Raw genomic sequence first — 13,766 nt, forward strand, 5'->3', positions numbered from 1 at the left:
TGGTGGGGCTGCGGCCGAGGGTGCATGTCTCGGGCTTTTTAAAAAAATTATCCTGACCTTCGTTCACCTGTCACGCTAATATGCTCTCAGGCAAATAGGGACTATAATTTAGAGCATTCAGAAACCAGACTAAGGCATTTAAAAACCATTAAGATAGAGGAAAAGGTCTAACACTTTTAAGCTTAGAGCCGTTAGCAAATGCATCATGGTAATGCGTGACCTTTGTCATCTGCCTCACCCACGCGGAGTACTGAGAGGTGACATTGATTTAATATTCAAATTAATTACTAGACACTCTTCACATTAGCTGGGCATACCCTTTCCCTCAAAGTCTCTACCTAAATAAATTCCTCACTGCTTTTATTTATTTTTTTATTTAATTTATTTATTTTTTTTAAGATTTTGTTTACTTATTCATGAGAGACACACAGGGAGAGAGAGAGGCAGAGACATGGGCAGAGGGAGAAGCAGGCTCCATGCAGGGAGCCGGACGCGGGACTCGATCCCGGGACCCCAGGGTTAGGCCCTGGGCCGAAGGCAGGCGCCAAACCACTGAGACCCCCACGTGTCCCTTCACTGCTTTTAAATATCCATCTGTCCCAGCATTCAACTACAGAGGTTTTCACAATTCTTTTTACTCTTTAAATAAGCAGCTTTTCGGTTTCTTTAAGCACATGAAAATCAATTATATACAGCTTTAATACTGAGAGACTTTCAATATTAAGAAAAGCTACTAAAAGTCTCTCTTACTTTATCAGTTTTATACCAGTCAAATCTAATTAAATTATATGTATGAAAACCAAATGACTCTAGTGATAGCTGAAGTATAAAAGGTTATATAAATATAGAAGTTACTGCTTAGAGTAACATTTAAATATTTTAGTTACATAAGTAATTCTCAAATGCCTGCTTGGGTTAAAAAATCATATAACACAGATGCATATTTTGCAAGCCATATTTATTTCTACTCCTTTTATACAATTATCATCTTTAAATTTTTTGTAGCATACTTTATTTTTTTTTAAAGATTTATTTATTTATGATAGACATAGAGAGAGAGAGAGAGAGAGGCAGAGACACAGGAGGAGGGAGAAGCAGGCTCCATGCCGAGAGCCTGACATGGGACTCGATCCTGGACTCCAGGATCGCACCCTGGGCCAAAGGCAGGTGCCAAACTGCTGAGCCACCCAGGGATCTCTGTAGTATACTTTTAAACGTTTTTCTGTGTAATCTCATATATTTATAAATGTGCTATTTATGATTTTGTGTACATGTATATATATTTACATGACTGCATAGGCATGTTTTCATATACGTATGCATATTTTAGCTGTTTTCTACATAAATGAACTCACACCATATAATAATAGAATATTTGGGAATTTAATTTTCAATCAATTTAATTTTCAATTAAATTTTCAATTTAATTTTCAATTAAATTTTCAATTTAATTTTCAATGTATTCTAGATTCTAGGGCTGCCTGGCTGACTCAGTCAGTAGGGCATGCAACTCTTGATCTCAGGATCATGACCTCAAGCCCCACAGGTGGGCATACAGATTACTTAAAAAAGGAAAAAAGAAAAAGGCAGTGTATCTGAGATTCTTGTCATAGCAGAGCATTTAGATATACCTTATTTTTTTAAAGGCTACTTATATTTTCACAGTAAAACATAGTAAATAAGGTTAAATAACTTCCAATAAAATTAAGGAACGTAAGTTGCTTTTCCATTTTGTCCAGTGCTTTGTTGACAAACTATAATGAGATAATAAACTATATTTTTTGGCCTAGAATATGTGAGCTTCCAGGGGTTTTAGATGCGAGAGATTGACCAGTATCATCAAGTCTACTTACATATAAAGAAAACATATCCAGAAAACATAGGAAACATACCCAAGGTCAAATAGTAAGTTGTGTGGTGATGTCTGACTGTAGTTGGCAGCCTCCCATTTATGCCAGTGATGTAAGAAAACATTTTACTGAATTAAGGATTGTATAAAATGATATATTTCTGAACTGAATATATAGTTGTGATAAAGCCATATTTCTGATTAATGGGGGAGGACCCAAATACCCAATAGATATTATGGGCTATAGGTTGTGATTGGCATTAAAATGGAATTGAATCCTGAAACTCTAAGTCACTATGACAGCATGGCAGCAAATATCCAATATATGTGTGTAGATACATTGCTTAGATGAATTGGCACTTTAGTGGCAAATTGTAGTGGCAAAATAATATTATATTATTTATATATATTAAAATTTAAGTGATGTACATTCCTCTTGCAAAGGATTGAACTCAAATTTCTACTGAGAATAATAATGAATTCTTCTTAATTCTCTATGATTAATAATTGAGGACACATTTTAGAACTCTGCAGCAACCACCCTCCAAGAAAAAGAAGTAGCATATGTATATCCACAGTTCTTCACCTTCTTGCCTGCTAAAGAAATTTCCGAGTCTGCCAGCTTGGCACCTTGTCCTTTGCTGAGCTTAATCAGGGTAATGGGTAGGAAAAAAGTAGATGCCAGAAATGCTAGAATTGGAAAGGACAGCTTTCTTTCTGGAAGAGAGAAGTAATACTTTTAAAGGAAGAAAAGGAGAAAAGTTTTTAAACATTTGGACAGTCCAAATTTTTGTGAACAGTTTCTGTGTGAATGAAATAAGAACATGTTTTTGCTTACATTATGACATTATGGATGGGATCTCTTGCCATTAAAAAAACTTAGTAAATATTGTAGTGAACTTATTAATATTTTTCAAAGATAAAATTAAAGTGGTTAAAAATAAGTTGAAAAAATAGATTTAGTTTGACAAAAAACCTTTAGCATGCCATATAAGGGGTACCGTTAGGTCTATAAAATTGAACAAAACAAAACAACTGAATAAAAAAATACGTATTTTTTTAAAAAATATCAAGGATAGAGATAGAAATATTGGAAAGGAAAATACAAATACATTACATGGTTCAAGAGGATTTAAAATAAATGAGACAGGATTGTCAGTTAAGACTAATGGTGTCTTAAAATATTTCAACATGAACGAAATAGGGCATATAATGAAAACTGCATTATAAAAAAGGTGAATCTTTTAGATCTTAAGGTGCAAGAAGAGAACTGAAGAGAAACAGAAACTGTATTGGAATGTACTAATGTGAAGCAGGTGTGATTAAATAATAGTTAACTGTTTCCTACAGACACGATTAACACTACATTTTAACCCGGTAGATAACAGGCAAATACTTGAATTTCTGATCTAACCTCGATTTATTCCTGTAAAAAATATTAAATGGAAAATGGAATAAGTAGTATCTCCTGTGTATTTTTTAATTAGATACCTCAAATATCTGAAAGTTAAATACACAAATGAATGATCAACATGACCTGTGATATATATTTCCTAAAACCTCAATGCCATGATACTGATATACGGAATAAACTTTGAGCCTTAGACTCAGAAAAGTATTCATTAATTTAAAAAAAAAAAAACTCTTTTTAAAAAATATTTTGAATAACATTGTAGCTAACACTTGTTGGACACTTAACTATATTCCATGAATTTACAAAATTCAAAGTAAGATACAGTATTAACTCATTTAATTCTCAAACAACTCTAAGAGTTAGTTACTATTATTACCTACATTTTAGAGAAGAGAAAACTGAGATGTGCAGAACTTAAGTAATTGCTAAGGTCACCCAACTTATAAGTGGTGGAAACAACCTAGAATCCAAGAACTCTGGTGCAAGAGCTTACACTCTTAAACCAATACTCACCATAGTCTCACTCAGCAGTTAATCCAGGCTATTTTTAAAAGCCAGAAATTTTTAGGAGAAAGCAATCACTCTTCAAAGGCATGACTTTTAAAACCAAATTGATGAGTTTTACGTGAAAGACTTAAACACCTAATTATTTCTGTGCTTTTCAAATAACAAAGGAGCACTTATTGTACATATGCTAAATAGAATGAACTATTATGCCAGATTTACAACTTGTTCTAACCTAAAAATTCATTTGTATTCCCCATATTCTTTACATAAATATATAATTTTGCTTTAATTATCAAGAGACATTCCCTCATAACCCATAACATTATTATTATTATTATTCCTCAAATAACTTAAAACCCTGTTAACTTGAAAAAATTCTGGAAACATATAGTTTCTTTAAAAGAAATTGCTTGACATAGATTTATTATGTTTGCACTTTTGACATTTTCTTCACGTGATGATATTCTGCTGAAATTCTTCAGCTTCCACTTGATAAACTTCAGAAAGGAATGAAAGAGAAGCAGTGAATTTTAAGAACTTCTTGGTATCCAGTTCTTCAAATACTCATCCACTCTCACCTTTATTTCATAGCTTTCAATGTACAAAATGCAGAAATATGGCTGTTCTGGTAAGAATGACCTTGAAGTTTCCTGTGCTGAGGGAAATAAGAAAACTGTGTATTTTTCACTTACTTTCTTTTCACTGTCTTCATGCATGCTCTGACCCTTTAACTTGAATGTAGCAATTTCCGAGTTCAAGGAAACCTGGAGTCTGTATTTATTTTGGTGACTATAGAGATTATTTCCTTTGCTGAGGCATGGTGGGTAATGACAGACTGAACATGAGGAAATGGAAACCTGTAGATTTTTATTATAATGTTTGGAGGAAGATAAGTTTACTTAAAACAACCTCTATTATAGTCCTTTCTTTGACTTGTTGGTCTTCAAAGATAGGTTCTTATTGATTAAAATAGCATGCCAAATCTCTTTGGCTGCTTTAAAGTGATATAAAACTGAAAAAAATAAAATAAAATAAAGTGATATAAAATTGAAACATAGTATCAATGTAGCAGCTAGAAAGGATCCTCAAGATTGTCCAAATTTGAAATTCTTGCTCTTTGGGTGGCCCCAAACCCATCTGAGATCTGATGAAAATTCTACATGTTCTTCTTAGAGAAAGGTATGTTTGATTGTAAGTGTTGACACTTGCATGATTGGCAGGAATTCAGGATCCCTTAGGTATCCCTCAAAGTACCCTAATATCAGTTTCACAACTTCTACTTTAGCACAATGCCATTGATTTATAGATAATAAAGATGACTTGATGAGGTGAAGATGATAGCATGAAGATATGTATTCAAATGAGTGCATTTATCTCTACTTGCATATACATGTACAGAGATATTTCTGGTTTTTGTAATATATGTAAGGTGAACTTGAGTGATCCAGTCCCCTGCCTCTGTTTTCACATGGCCTTCTCCTCTTCTGTTCTTGAGTCATTTATAATGGGGATGCTTGTCATTGGATTTAAGGTCCACCAAAATGATTTCATTTGAGATCCTTAATTATATCTGCAAAGACCCCTTTCCAAATAAGGAAACTTTATTTCCTAATAAGATTACATCCACGTGTTTATGTTGTTAGGGCTACCATTCCACCCATTATGGTTACAATTATTGATCATTTATTAGCTACATGGCACTGGATACTCTGTTTCTTTTTATCTTAACACAATTCTGTGACGTGGATAGTTAGGGTATCCACCACAGTTGAGGAGCTTAGGACCTATATAGAAGTTAAATTACTTTCCAGATTTCACATAGTTTAGTCAGTGGTGGAGTTCTTGCTTGGCCTGTATCCTTGCTGCTCAAGGCTTAAGGATAACTCAAATAGTTACCCAAAGTTAAACAAAACAAACAAAGGAAAGTTGTTAAGGTCCTCTTGGATTTTGTTTCTATTAATAAAATAGGAACTATATGAACACAAATAGCTGAGATACAGAGAAGAAGTTAAATACAGTGAAGAGAAATATAAATTGTTAAGGATTTGCAGAGGAAGCTGACATACCCAGCCATGATCAATTTATGGTGTCTTAATACCCTAATACAATTAGGCTGATTATAAATAGCTTCTGTGACATTCTCTACTTTAATATTCATATTGCAAATCAACACTGTCTTACTTAATGGACATTCAGTCACTTACTCAACATGTATCAAGTACCAGAGAATTGTGTTATATACTCAAGATGTAATGGTTAAAAAAAGAAGAAGAAGAACAGATCTCCCTGTCCCACCATGTACATGCTAGTGAATAAGATAAACAACAAAGAAATGAGAAGGCAAATACATAAAATAGTGAGTACTATGAAAGCAATGAACAGGGAACGGGATCCTAGTTTAGGTGGGGTGGTCAGGGAAGACCTCCCTGTGAACAGGGCATTGCTGTTCAAGTGTAAGTGTAGGGAAAGATTTACCATGAGAAGAATGGTGAAAGAGCATTGCAGACTCAGGGAACAGCTGGTACCTATCACCTGAGATTAGAGAATGCTTAGCATCTTCAAGTAACTGGAAACAGTGATTAGTGTGGGAATGTCACTCAGTGTGAAATAGGCAGAGACCAGAGGATGAAAGACTCTTGCTCAAGGCAAGGAGTGAGGATATTTCCTGGGCACTGGGAAAACACCTCAGGATTAGGTAAGGAAGTGATGTAAGTGAGTTTCTTTTGGAAAGATCACTTTTGTTGCTCCATGGAACATGAATTGGAAGGTGCCAAGAGGGGAGGAAGAGAGGCCAGTGAAGGGACTTAGAGAACATAAAAATTATTTGTCAATATTCAAAGTTTATTTAAATGATGGCCTATCACGAAGAATACATAGTATTTTGTAAAAAAAAAATTATATATACAGTCAACAGGAGCATATATTTAGTAGCAAATCAATTATCTGGTACCTATTATCTTGTGCTCTATAACTGCTGAATATATTATAATGTAATGTAGGGTGGACATTGTTATAGGGTAACATTTCATTGTTAATGTGGAGAAAATATATCTAAAAATCATTTCTTTCAAGTAAGAGATGAGATGGCAATCCCATCTCTCAAACATCTGGCCACTCAAATAGAAATTAATTTATCAATAATAAACAGTGAGCATTATTTACCTGGTCTGTGCTTTGTACAACTTTGTTTTCACCAACCATTGATCCCAGAGGTTTCATTTTTCCAACATAAATACTTGATAGACGTGATCTGCAGAGCAGACTTACTGCTGGTTTTCAGCCTTTCATTTAGCCAATGGAAAATGGAGGTATAATATTTATTCTCTAGATTTTCATGTATTTGAACTTGAACAGTTTAAAAATAGAGTTGTTAATTTGTGTCTCAGGAAAAGTCTTATCACAGTTAGTTTCCAATTCCATTTTTCACTGTGAGTACAAATTGCTAATCATTGTTTTTTTTAAGATTTTATTAATTTATTTGAGAGACTGAGACATCACAGGAGCTGGCAGAGAGGTGTACAGGGGAAGAAGGGAAGGAAGAGGAGAGGGACAAGAAGACCTGTCATTGAACCCCAAGCTTAAGCCAGGGTTTGACCCCAGGTCCTTGAGATCATGACCTAAGCCAAAAGATGCTCAACTGACTGAACCACCCAGATGCCTTCATTATTTTATTATTTTATTATTTTATTTTTTATTTATTTTTTTAATTTTTATTTATTTATTCATGATAGACACAGAGATATTTTATTTTTTAAAAGTGAGATTATGGTCTTATTCCCTTGGGGCACCTGAGTGGCTCAGTAAGTTAAGTATCTGACTCTTGATTTCAGCTCAGGTGAAATTCTCCAGGTTGTGAGGTCCAGCCCTGTCTCAGGATCCCCGCTGGGCGTGAAGCCTATTCCAGTTAGGGTTCTCTCTCCCTCTGCTCCTCTACCCCCCCCGCTGCCCCACCCCTGCAGGCATTAGCACACAGACGCACGCTGCGCTCTCTCTCAAATAAATAAATAAATAAATAAATAAATAAATACATAATTTCTTCCTTGTATATTGGAGAAAAATACTTGCATTTTTGACAGAAGTAGAAAGCATGTCTCCTTGTCTTGGAAGTTAAGGGGTAGTATAGTTATGACCTCTCATTAGGCTTACTTTTAAAGACTTTAGTTTTCTTAAGATGTATAATTCTATTTCTTCTCACAGCACATGAAGAGGAATAATGTTGATGTTTTGCAATTAATTTAATCACTTTCCACTAGTAAAAACAGCGACAGGATTTCCTATTGCTAAGAAAAGTCCCCCAGCCACCACCCTTGATTGGCAGTGTAGACAAAACTTGTGAATGAAATAAAAACATCCCCAATTCTTTTCTACCTACATACTCTGACAGACTGTTCCACGTAGAGTTTGAGTCCATTTCCTACTACTCTGACTTCAGTAGCAGTTTAATGATTAATTGGTGAGCTAATAGCTTTCATCAATTTCCAGATTTTAGTTATCACTTACAGTGATAAAGTTATGTCACTTTGTGGCATATCTGTTTTTAAATTTAATCTGCTGATGTTTGTAAAATTTCTTCTTCATAGTGCAAAATTTCATTTATTAAATTGAAAACATTGAAAAATAGATTGAAGTCTTAGTTTTAAAGTGCTATATAGGTTAAATAAATAAACATATCCTAAGAAAAACAAAATAAAACAGTATTGTAGTTCAAAACCCAGTGGTATTATTCATTAGGATAGGTCTTTCAGACAGGGATGTTGATAGAATTCACTTCCTTTTTCTTGCAACATGGAAGTATAAGTTACAAGAAAAACAATTCAAGGTCCACGCCTATAAATACTACGATGAACAGTGAAGCAATATGCTACGATAGAGTATATGTGGAACGTTTTAAAAAATAGTTTGGAATCTTTAATGGTAAAATAATACATAATGGTAAGGACTTAGAAAATATGTGTTGAATTTTATTTTTAAAGACCTGTGAGAAGTAGAGGACCTTAGTTAGCCATGATATGGATTCTTGGAAAATGCAGAATCTTATGAAGTTCTAAGTCTTAAATCCAGTTACCGTTATAAAATGACTTTAACATTCTGATATTACTTTTGAAAGGCTAGGATAGTAAACCATTTTCAGAGTGGACATGTGTAAGACTTAACTTATGAAACGTTTAAACTACTTAATTTAACTTTGTTCTTAAAATCCAGTTCATGATCTAAGGACCATAATTATGCAGTAATGAAGATCTAATATCATTTTGACATGAAATTCAATGTATTAATAAGATTAAGGTTTTTTTTTAACTTTTGTCACCTATATTCATTAGACAAACATTCGCAACATTTAGCACCTCATATTTGCTTGGAACAGGACTTTGAGAAATAATAGAGACTTTGCCTTCAAGACAAAGAGAAAAGGGTTATATAAATTGGCAATTATCGTTCTATGGCCTAAATACTAAGATAAAGAGGATTAAGGGAGCACAGAAATGAAATTTATTAGATTGAAAAGTTAAAGAAGGCCTCCCAGAGATAATTCATGAAGTATGTTTGATGAAAGAGTTGAAATTAGCTATCTGCAGGAGGAGTGGGCAATGTACTCCAGACAAGTGGAGAATCATTCAGTTAGTGAGATACAACAAAGAAATGACCAAAGTCTAAATGGAAGAAGGGCCAAGGAAGATAAAGAGATGCACATGATAGTCAGTAAATGGATAGAATATACAGGATTTTATAAGAAATTAGAAGTAAAGGAGATGATTGAAAGGAAGATGGAGAATAACTTGACTTGAGTCAGTGATTTTAATAAAATGAAGGTGATGGTAAAGCTGAATTTACTTTTGACCACATTACTTAGCCTACAGTAGAAATGATTTATGTAAGGAGGATGATTTTGAGAGTAATCAAAAAATTTCCTATTTAAAAAATAAGACACAGATTAGAATATTTTATTTGTAGTTATTCCTGCTGAGTTTTAAAAAGAGACTTAAAATGATACCAAGTTCATCCTCTTACTAAACTCTATATTTTTGTTGCTCTGTGCATGATTTTTATTTGTAATGGAATTAAAATAGACTAATAGAATTAAATTGGCTGATTTTTTAGGCACAGAGTGTGCTTAGAGTGTGTTTAGTTGGTAAACTAAACTTGGTAGGAGCAAAAATCTTTATCATGTTTCTAAGAATTTCTTATTCTTTGAGTGAGTTCACTCATTGTTGGTCTTCCAAAACCAAATTTAACAAGCCAGGTGGCTACTTTTCTAACTAGACCATCTTTTTTTTTTTTTTTTAATAGTTTTTTTTTCAAGATTTTATTTACTTATTCATAAGAGATAGAGAAAGAGGCAGAGACACAGGCAGAGGGAGAAGCAGGCTCCATGCAGGGAGCCCGACGTGGGACTTGATCCCGTTTTTTTGTTTTTTTTGTTTTTTTTAAGATTTTATTTATTTCTTTGAGAGAGAGAGAAAGAAAGTGAGTGTGCCAGAGCGAGCGTGGGCAGGATGGGGTGGTCAGAGGAAGAAGCAGACTCCCCACAGGACAAGGAGCCCAGTAGGGCTGGATGCCAGGACCCCGGGATCATGATTTCAGCCAAATGCAGACACTTAGCCAACTGAGCCACCCAGGTGCCCCAGTAACTAGACCATCTTAAATTGGCTATGATAAGTGTGAATTAGGAAAGGAAAAAAAAAATAATTGTGGAAATTGAAATACTTGTTCTCAGAGTTACTATTCAAATTTACATTGTATTTATTGGCTGGAAAATTACACAAAACATTTTGCTTTGAACCAGGATTTTTATTAACTATGTTTTCTTTTGCCATATTTCTTAGTATATAATAATTGTATTGCTGGAGTGTAATGCAGAAATATCTGACAATATGGTAGGCCAGTTTTAATCATAATTTGATTTACTTTAATCCAAGTCAGATATACTAGACAATTATGCAACCTTAAATTCTACTTCTTTGTTTACACTACAAATGATAAACTGAGTTTTTTTTAACTTTTAAAAAGAATTTTTAAATTTCATTTTTCAAATGTGAATTTAAAAATTGGTTACAACTTTTTGAAAATACTCAAAATTGTTTTGCTTATCCAACTAAGATTATCACGCTAAAGCAATCAAAACATACAAGTAGATTGCATTTATATAGTTTATTACATAGTTATGTAGTTATTATATTGTTTACTACATCATATATAGTTTATGCGTAATAAATAATCAATATTAGGTTTTTTTTTTAAATCTCTGTCCTAACAGAGTTAAGGATAATTAAGTATGTCATCCAACTATGAAAAGTGAAGTCTAACAAAACTTCAACATTTATCTGCAAATAGTTAAATTTTATAATGGGATAGATTATATTATATCTTTTAGAATCTAGCTTAATCAAACATGGCCAAACGTAGTTCGTCATATATTCAATACTTAAAGTCTGAGTAGTCATTAATTGAATTTTTATACATTTCTGATTAACTCAAATATCGGTACTAACAGATTCCATAACTTCTGTGACTTTTATTATTCAAGGACTTAACAAAGCTCGACAGGTCTAAAGGGCCCATATTTGAATAAGCTGTCTTTTGTTATGTCTACATTTAATCAAATTTAGGCATAATACATTTTTATTCTGAAGTCATCTGCTTTTTATTATAGTGAGTCCTACATCTCTAGGTTTTCTCTTCTTAGTTACAAGAGATTCTACTGTAAGAGGGAGTTTGCTTTGGAATAGTTGTAGAAGAAAATATTCTCTACCTGCATTTTAATAGTCTTACATTTGTTTCATGAATTGCAAGGAATGTTTAAAACATTTTTCTGTATTGAATGATGCCTTTTTAATAGTCCACGCTATGGATTCTGTCTTTTAATAGCTTCAATAGTATAAAAGGTAATTGGCATAGGAATATTAATCGACATAGCCATGAAACCAAATTAAATATCAGAAACCTAAGGACTTCTTGGGGGATATGTGAAACATTTTTTGTTGTTTCATTGCAGCACTTTCTTAGGAGAGAGCTGTCACAGTCATACTTGGATGCAAACAATGTTCTTGTGCCAGAACTTTAGAAAGGTAGAAATTATGAAGCAGTAGCTCTTTTCTTGCGTGTGCCAGCTTTACGAGTTAATATTTAGATATTTTTAAAAATCTGGCAGCTGAGGAACATAGCTTACATATGTTTTTCAAAATCAATGTATTTCCAGTTAGTTTATTTAAAAACACAAAAAAAATAATGTCAAAATTGAGATAAAATTTTATATGAAGACACGTTTGCTATTCCCTTATGATTTATTAAAATATAAATGCTTGAATATTATTTATACTTATAATAAATATGAAAGAATTACAAAATATTACATTATTTCCAAACCTCTGAATTGAGATATATTTATTTTGACTTTTTTATAATTAAAAAAAATATCCTACATTCTCTCTCCTAGAGCCAACTTCCCTCTATCCTTGCTTTAAACCCTCTGTCATCTATCTCATGCTTCATCTAGAATTAAAATGAGTGGATAATCTTACAATACCTTTTAAAATTTCGTTTAAATTTTGCCTAGCTTGCATTACTAGAAACCTATTTAGGCATAGCATTACATATCTATATATTACATTACAGTGTAAAATAAATTCAGTACTAATTAAGTGGCTGCTTGCAAGACATACGTAATTTCTTAAACTACTAGAATATGTCTTAGATGTTGCATTATCCCCTAATATTTTTAGAGTAACATCTCAAGTCTTGGCAAGTTAGTGACATCCTACTGTTCAAATTCTAATTTAAATTAAAATAGTAAAGCAGCCCTGGTGGCCCAGCGGTTTAGAGCCGCCCTCGGCCCAGGGTGTGATCCTGAAGACCCGAGATCAAGTCCTGCATCGGGCTCCCTTCATGGAGCCTGCTTCTCCCTCTGCCTGTGTCTGTGCCTCTCTCTCTCTCTGTGTCTCTCATGAATAAATAAATAAATAAAATCTTTTAAAAAATAAATTAATTAAAATAGTGGTGAGTATGGAAACTACAAACTATACAACAAAGGGCTAGGATATAACATAACAATTTTTTTTCAAGACTATTTAATCACGAGAGACATACAGAGAGAGGCAGAGACACAGGCAGAGGGAGAAGCAGGCTCCTTGCAGGGAGCCCAGTGCGGGACTCGGATCCCAGGACCCCAGGATCACACCCTGAGCTGAAGGCAGACGCTTAACCACTAAGCCACCCAGGCGTCCCAACATACAATTTTTAAAACTTTCTGTAACTTCGGTCCCGTTGGAAAAAAGAGCTGTATATTCTTTCCATGTCTATTAATTTATTCTTTATCCATTGAATTTCTCGAGTTTTACATAAAATTTGTCCCAACTCTCTTGTTAGAGACTAAGTAGTGCTATCCCATCAACCTATTTCTCTATATATGTTCATCTATCTATCTAACCGTTTGTCCATATATATCCATCATTATGTGATGATCTACTCGTTTATATGCAAATTTTAATATAATTATTTTTAAATTTAGGTCTCTTTGGTGCTTTGAGTAGTTCTTAAGTGGATAACACATGTAACTGAGACGAATAGAAAACATATTGCATAAGAGAATATGAAATCCAACTTACAGATTTTGAAATCATATAAAACACACAAAACTATCATGTAAATTAGTTGGAATTTTAGCTATGATAAAGACACCTAAGCATAGTTTGGTCATGTTCTTTCAGTATAACATATTTTACACATTCATTTGGGGCACTGAAATACACACATTTATAGGGCAAAATTACTTACAGAAAAAAACATTAATTAGAAACTCCTTGGTAAGTTCTAGCCATTTTATAGTTATCTAAGCTGTGATATTTTCGTTTTCCTCAGAAACAATACCAAGTTTGAGCTGGGCTTAATGCAACCTATTTTAAAGTTTACATTCCCCATCCTTCCTTGTAGTTTATATACTATTTACTTACCATTTGCATATGTCTGAAATTTTCCAATGAAATTTGATATATTAACCAT

At 33.4% G+C, this 13,766-nt stretch overlaps 1 protein-coding gene across 3 annotated transcripts in view; it reads left to right on the forward strand.

Moving 5' to 3' along the window:
- The window catches only part of SEMA3E (semaphorin 3E), a 235,933-nt gene that overhangs the window by 44,550 nt on the left and 177,617 nt on the right, over positions 1–13,766 (forward strand). The window lies entirely within an intron of this gene.

Source organism: Canis aureus, chromosome 21 (assembly GCF_053574225.1).
Source record: "Canis aureus isolate CA01 chromosome 21, VMU_Caureus_v.1.0, whole genome shotgun sequence".
In the NCBI taxonomy this organism is placed as follows: domain Eukaryota; kingdom Metazoa; phylum Chordata; class Mammalia; order Carnivora; family Canidae; genus Canis; species Canis aureus.